The sequence below is a fragment of the Benincasa hispida genome, chromosome 9 (assembly GCF_027475165.1).
Source record: "Benincasa hispida cultivar pf3 chromosome 9, pf3_genome.v1.1, whole genome shotgun sequence".
NCBI lineage: Eukaryota > Viridiplantae > Streptophyta > Magnoliopsida > Cucurbitales > Cucurbitaceae > Benincasa > Benincasa hispida.
This window is the reverse complement of record NC_143486.1, coordinates 7,838,568-7,846,877: the sequence shown is the minus strand read 5'-3', so window position 1 is coordinate 7,846,877 and position 8,310 is coordinate 7,838,568. Positions and strand designations below refer to the sequence as shown.

At 32.0% G+C, this 8,310-nt stretch overlaps 1 pseudogene; it reads left to right on the top strand.

Annotated features, from left to right (window-relative positions):
• Positions 1-278: 278 nt before the first annotated feature.
• Positions 279-7,134, top strand: LOC120084522 (putative methylesterase 11, chloroplastic; annotated as a pseudogene).
• The last annotated feature ends 1,176 nt before the right edge of the window (positions 7,135-8,310 follow it).

Genomic DNA, 8,310 nt, shown 5'->3' with positions numbered 1-8,310 from the left:
GTTTGGCTAAGATTGCTTTGTAATGGGTGACTTATTGCTCTTAATAAAATTACTCTAAGCTACTTCAGAGCACTATATATCGTCGTTTTCTTTGTTCGTTGCTTTGGTTTATTTGCTGGATATTTGTGTTCTGTTTAGACAAATTTAGTATTCGGAATCATTTTCCTTACTGCTTATTTTCGATAAACCCAAGTGCTTATTTAAGAACTACTCTTTCCCTGCAACCTCAAAAACCACACAAATTAATTAAGACTTAATGCACATCCAAATTTAAGAAAATGAAATCAGTTGTCGTAATTTGCTTGATTATGAGCTTAGTTGCTGAAAGATCCACAGCCACATTTGAGGACTGCTATACAAAGTGCTTTGGAGAGTGTGCTAGCAAAACACCAATCTTTCTCTTACAGACTTGTGCTGCACAGTGCGTGGCTCAATGCTTCATCAATCCACCTTCCACTATGGATTCCAACCATATGGACACTCATTACTTCTGCAAACTTGGTTGTGCCACTTCTATCTGCACCAACTTCAGTACCATGGGAGACCCTGGTTAGAAAATTCCTAATACTCCACTAATACCTATGTTAATTCATTTCTCTTGTGTTTATATATAGTTTCTAAATAATGTTGACAGTTAGCCATCATGGGATGGCCTAATGATAAATAGAAAGCATGATCTTCTTGATAAAAATCTAAGAAATCATGGGTATAATCCGTAGTTGTCACCTAAGAAGTACGAACACTTTTATTTGGCTAGCGTGTCCATATCTGACACGTGTCATACACTTAGACGCTATGATACTTGTTAGACACGTATCGGACACTTATTAGTGAAATAAATATTTTAGACATATATATAGAACACTTTGTTGAGTAGACTACACAGACACATATGACAATAATAATAAATTTTGAGGGTAACTTTTTAAGCATATAAATCCATCAATCCATTTACTTTGTATTTTGTCTCGTATAAAAATGTATATTTTAATAAATGTGTCCTTGTTGTGTCATGTCCTAGATTTTTAAAAAATGACGTATCATCGTATCCGAATCGTGTCATGTCCATACCTTGTGTTCATATTTGTACTTCTTAGGTTGTCATGTACCTAGGATTTAATATCCTAATATTGTAGGGTCGGGTAGATTATCATGTGAGATTAGTCGAGCATGAAAGGTTGGGAAAGGTTATCTTCTTGTGACTTAGAGTTGAAATGGGAGTAGTATTCATACTAAACATTCCTCTCTTCTTTTCTCTAATTTGATAGATGTTTTTCACTTTTTGGATTTTTTGATGAACTTGGCAGCTGGGGACAAAGTAAAAAGCTGTGTGGACTCATGTGACAAAAAATGCATGAAAGATTAGAAAGCAAAAAAGATGAAGGGAGAGAGGAGACGGAGCTGGGATTGGGTTCAAGATATATTATGAATAAATCAAAAATCAGTGGTCAAAGCAAAACCATTGGTTTGAAAGTTTATTCCAGATTTAAGCATAAGTTTTGATATATTTATTCATTTAGTCTCAAGTTTCTGCATGTTGTATGATCAATTCAATATGTAAGAAACAGTTTTGTTTATATTAGAATGGCGTGTTATGTGAAAGAATTTTGCCTAGACTTGTGCAGTAATTATATATGCAGTGGGTGTGTGGATTGAAAAATCGTGAGAAATCAGCAATACATCGATATACCGATAAATTGGCATGTTCGATAGAGATACGAGGGGTTAACATCTTTTTTCATGAAGTTTCGCAATATACGTTGATATATCGTTCATCGTAAATGTCATTGAAGAGTAATCACATTTGTGGATATATCGCGAAATATCATTCGTGGATATATCGTGAAATATCGTGGATATTTCGACTGAATATCACGGATATATCACCGAATATCGCTTTTGTTTCCTTTTTAAAAACTAACATATTTATTATTTAGCCTCAAAATTCAATACTTCAAACTATTTTGCAATTTTCCCAATGTCAACCTTTTCTAATTTAAATTTTCTCTCAATTTTTTATTCAACATTTACACTTACAAAGAAATTAACTTTGAAAAAATAATATATATTCATTTTTAACAAGATTCAAATTCTTTTCATAAAATTTTCACATAATTTCTTTTCAATATTGAATTATGGGAGTTATGTTGTTTCACCATCTAAATTGTCATATCCAAAAAAAATAATATATATAAATTTTTAATCTCTTTCAAACTTTTTCACCGAATTGTTACATCACTTCATTATTCAATATTTCATTTTCAAGAAAAATATTTTGAAAAAATAACATATATTAATTTTACTTTTTTTTATTGAATTTTCACGTCACTTTACTATTCAAAATTTCATTTTCATGAAAAACACTTTAAAAAAAATTTCACATCACTTCATTATTCCAAATTTCATTTCCAAGAAAATCACTTTGAAAATATATATATATTAATTATACCTTTTTCATTGTATTTTCACATCAATTTACTATTCAAAATTTTACTTCCAAGAAAATCACTTTAAAAATATATCAATCACTTCACAATTCAAAATTTCATTCTCAAGAAAATCATTTTAAAAAAATAATACATGTTAATTTTAAACTGTTCAAATTCCATAATTTATTCTTATAAATATCTCCACCATATCACTTCTTCCACACTACTCTCAAATCTCAAGTTCCCTAACCTTCCTAAACTCTCTTTATTTGTAGAGATCTCTTTTTCTTCTTTTTGTATTTGTTTTATATTTATCGTTACGAGTTTTGTATTTTATGCCATATAAGTTTAATGTCATAAGTGTTGTGTCTTAATCATGTTATGTTTTTTTTTTTTTTTCTGGAAGAATTCTTATTATGTTATGTTATAGAAGTTCATGTGATAACTTTTATATCCAAATTATGTTACATATAAGTTTAATATTATGATTTTTGTATCCTTATTATGTTATGTATAAGTTTAGTATTATAATTTTTGTATCCTTATTATGTTATGTATAAGTTTAATATTATGATTTTTGTGTTCTTATTATGTTATATTATATATTTAATGTTATGATTTTTATATCCTTATTATGTTATAAATAAGTTTAATGCTATGATTTTTATGTATTTATTATTATGCTATGTTATATAAGTGTAGGGTTATGTATTTTGCATTCATATTATGTTATATTGAATTCCATGATTTTGTATTCATATTATGTTGTGTTATGCATTTTGTATCTCTATTCTCTATTATGTTATGTTTTACCCTTTTTATGTTATGGTTTTTGTTTTTTTTTCTTTTAAGAAATCCTAATTATGCTACAATATGTTTAATGATTTTTATGTTTCTATTATGCTATGCAAGTTTAACATTATAATTTTTAATTCATATAGGATCGAAATCTAACATGGAAGATGAAGGTCGTTCAAAGTTCCATAGGACGAGTTGATACTACATGGGCCCACTACATCGAGATTCTAGGGAATAAAAATGGCACAGTATGTAAATATTGTGGCCATGTTAATAAAAGTGGAGGAATTACAAGATTTAATTACCATCTTGCTGGATATGTCCCTGACAAAAATATGAAAAAATGTCTTAATGTTCCATCAGGAGTTAAAGACAAAGATATTGTTAAGCATTCAAAGCAAAGATAAGGTAAAGGCTAAGAAGGAGGTAATTGAAAATATACATGAAGAACTGTGTGGAAACCTTTTTCGTCAAACAAACTCTGCTTTCGAATCAGATTCGGATGACGGTGTGTATAGTGGAAAAGGTTATAGAGCCAAAGAGCCTTTAGAGCTCTTATATTCAAATCTTTGTGGTCTGATAAATGTAAAAGCTTGAGGAAGGTACAGATACTTCATCTCTTTCATAGATGATTATTCAAGGTATGGTTACTTATACCTAATGGAACATAAGTCTAAAGTCTTTAAAAAGTTTAAAGAGTACAAGGCTGAAGTTGAAAACCTGTTAAATAAAACAATTAAGACACTTTGATCTAATCGAGGTGGAGAGTACATGAATTTGGAATTCCAGAACTATATGATAGAACATGGAATTCAATCCCAACTTTCAGCACCTGGTACACCTCAGCAAAACGGTGTATCAGAAAGGAGAAATATAAGCTTGTTAGACATGGTTTCTTCTATGATGAGCTATGCTTAATTGCCTAGCTTATTTTGGGGATATGCAGTAGAGACTATAGTAGTTCACATAGGTGTAAACCTAGTTTACGTCACTTAAGAATCTAAGGTTGTCTTGCACACGTGCTAGTGAAAAATCTTAAAAAGTTGGAACCTCGTTCAAGGTTATGCTAATTTGTTGGTTACTCTAAAGAAACGAGAGGTGGTCTATTCTACGATCCACAAGAAAACAAGGTGTTTGTATCGACATGAGAGATAATAAACCACAGAGCAAATTAATATTAAATGAAGCTATTGAAGAATAAAAAAGGGTTGTTGATGTAGTTATTCCTTCATCAAGAGTTAATGAAGAAGCCAGAACTTCAGGTCAATCTCATCCTTCTCAACCGTTGAGAGTGTCTCGACACAGTGGGAGGGTTGTATCACAATCTGACTATTACTTGGGTTTAATTGAAACTCAGGTTTTCATACCAGATGATGATATCGAGGATCCATTGTTCTATAAATAGACAATGAATGACATAGACAAGGACCAATGGGTCAACGCCATGGACCTTGAAATCACTACAAGAATTTTGGGCTTTAATGTTGGTTGGAAAAAATGAAATCGGATGTATAATGTCGGTTTTATTTTTTTAAAAAAAAAAAGTGGATCTTTAGTGTCGGTATTAAACCAACATTAGAGGTAGTCGGTTCTAAATCGACATTGTAGGTATACCTCTAATGTTGGTTTAGTACCGACATTAAAGATTCGTTTTTTAAAAAAATAAATAAATAAAACCAATTCCCCCCTCCCCTCCCCCCATTCTTTTCCATTTCTCGCTTCACTCTCCCCCTCATTTTCTTTTTCCTTTCATTCTCAGACTTCCACTCACCCACAATCCACGTGAAACCCTTCCAACACAACTCCTTTCATCCTTCCATGCAAAACCCACAACCTGGCCAAGCATCCAGCCAACACCTTCCTCGACCCCTTGCCTTGTCCATTTCCAGCAACCAATGGTCTTAAATACACTCTTCGCGGAGAGAGAAGACTGAAGACTCGTTGACTTCAGAGTAGGCTTTCAAAGGCAACGACGGCGTTTTTCCAAAAACGTCCACTCGATTGTCTTGTGTCATTTGATCACTCTACTTCGGCAACCGACCTCCAGTAAGAAGAATCATAATGCCTTACCACGGAGTCCGAGTTCTCGAGCTCGCTCCCTCACTGACCCTCTCCTTCAACCTCAGCAGCTTGTTAATCAGGTTCATTGAGTTTTGAATTTGATTGTGTGACTGTGATTAGTATGGATGATCGGGGATTCGATATTTGATTGTTGACGGATGAGTGTTGATTGAAATTTTTATGTTGTGGATTGTGAAATTGTGTATTGTGTTTGGGGAATTTCAATTTTGTCTGTGTGGGAATTGGATTTTTTTTGGGTCAGTTTTTTACAAATTTTAGTAGGAAGTTTAATCGATTGGACCCTAATGAGAGCTTTTAAGATTCTAATCGTTCAAAGTACGATGAAATGACTTATTGTTTTCCCATTCTGTATTTAATGAACAACTTCGTTGTAACTGTATATTAAATTTAGACTTATTTAAACTACAATGAGGATAATTGAAAATTAATTTTGGCTAACAGAGGAGGAAAGAATGATAGTCTTAATTTTTGTTTACTAACTGTTTCATTTTCCTCTTTCAAATTATACATGATCAATTAATTATGTATCAGTATGTGTCTAATTCTTACGATTTCAATTTAGAATTAGAATGAGTGCACTAATATAAATGACATAGGAAACAATGGCGTTTGTATAGATGAACTTCTATGTCAAGTTTCTAAACAAACTAATTTGATTATTCAAATTATCAATAGAGTTTTGCTGATTGTTTGTCTTTTTCACATATTATTCCAAAAGGTTATTTTCTGAGTTTCCTGCCAAAAAGAATTTATGGTTCTAAGTTTCAAATTGATAGGACATAAAGCTAGATGACTTGGAAACAAATCACTTTGTTCTTGCCCATGGAGGTGGTTTTGGTGCTTGGTGTTGGTATAAAACTATTGCTCTTCTTGAAGAAGCAGGCTGTAGAGCTACGGCGATAAACTTAACTGGTTCAGGAATTCATTCATTTGATCCAAATAGCATCACAGATCTCTCGCAATATGTGCAGCCACTCATGGATGTTCTTGAAAAGCTTCCTGCTGGTGAAAAGGTTTCTATCCTTTTAACCCAATTTACTAAATATATACATATATATACACACATTCAAGTATGTATGAACATATATAGACTTATGTTCTGTAGGCATTGGTATTCATATATATGTGTGCTCATGGGTGTTGAAAATTCACGGAAAGTATTAAATTTACTTGAGCATAATTTTTGGACGAACACTCGGGTTTAGTGGTGATTTAACAAAAATGTTATTGAGATAGGTTTTTCTATTTCGATTGTCTATTTTTTTTTTTTATTAAGCTATTGTATTTTGCACTTGACTCCCTCGAAGCTTAATTTCTTTTATCTTCTTAACTTATGTAGGTTATCCTAGTTGGGCATGATTTTGTTGGTGCTTGTATTTCGTATGCAATGGAATTATTTCATTTCAAAATTGCGAAGGTTGTTTTCCTTACTACAGCAATGTTGAGTGATGGACAAAACACTCTTGATATATTCTCCTTGCAGGTACTCTCATTCCTGATATAAATGATTTTGTAGCTTTGGATTTGAATGTATGTAGAAAGTTGAATTTCATATGAAAGACTATATATTGGTACGAATGATTAACTTTCAAAATTTTAAATGTTGTTTTCTCTTCATTCTTGTTTTTGGCTTTTATTCAATGTTGCTAGACGATCTTGCTGCACTCTTTCAGTCATGTTTATTTTAGTTTAGCTATGCTTGAATCTGTGCTAGGCTGGTACGAACGATGTCATGCGACAGGCTCAAGTATTTGTGTACTCAAATGGCAACGAAAACCCTCCAACAACTATTGAATTGAAAAAGAGGAACTCCAAGATGTTGTAGTTGTGAAAGAATGGAGGTGCTTTTTGAAATTATTTTTTGTCTCATTGTGTTTACCCCCTCCCCTTCTACCAATCACATGTGCATATTAGGAAGAAACAATATCTTTAGAAAATGGCTCTTGTATAATCAACATGATTACAGAGTCTTATAGATTAATCCATCGACGTGAAGTTACTGCTATTCTCGTTTTATATGGCCTCCCTAGGTATGGTTTCCTTGTCATTTAGAAACTAGTTTAATTAGAATTTTTAGCCTTTTGGAAACTAGTTGAATTAGAATTTTTTAGCTAACTCATTTGAACAACAATGAAATGATTTTTAGTGAAGTTTTTCATTTTGTTATGTTGGAGTTTGACGTGTAAGGCTAAATTTTGATTCTTGGAGATTTGGAAGGAAGATAGGAAGATTGCATTGGACATGTTTTAAGAAGGTTGACAAGTGAAGAAGGTGCACTCATCACAAAAAGGACTTCATAACAACATTAATAACAAGTACAAGGTAATATTTATAAGATGTTTATCTTAAAAGTCTATTTGTTCTAAACTTTGGATTAGATTCAATGTTGAAATGATATGACTATCTTGTAGTTATGGTAGTCATAGCTTAGTTATTTATGAATTCCATTGAATGGTTTATGGTAGTGGAACTTCTTAGGCATCCTTTGGTAGTTTATTTTTATGTGTTATTTGTCTAAATGAATCCAGTTGTAATATGGCACTATATGGGTTATTCATGCATTGTGGGTTAGGTTAATTCTTCATTATCATCGTCGAATCTTTTGTTATCTCTTGTTTAACCATTTATTGTGCTTCTTCGTCAATTTGAATCTAATTCATCCTTGGAATCTTGTTTGTAGGATTGTCCCTCGATAGCACCTTTTAGTTTGAGATGTTTTTTGTGGTTTCACTTGATTGAAGTCTTGTATTCGTTTGATGTGCTTTTTAGTTACTTGAAGTTTTGGTGTTGCTTTAGGGGACTTTTTACTTTTTAGTTATAGGGATAATGTAAAACTTTTTAGTTGAAGATGCTAATTTCCTTCTTTTCTCTTTCGTATGCTTATGCTTATGTTTTGGCATATTTTGGATTTTTATTATGTGATTCGAGCTTCTGTATGGTTGTTTATAACAGAACATGATATCTTGGCCTTCTTTACAAATTTCCATGAATACTCGAAATC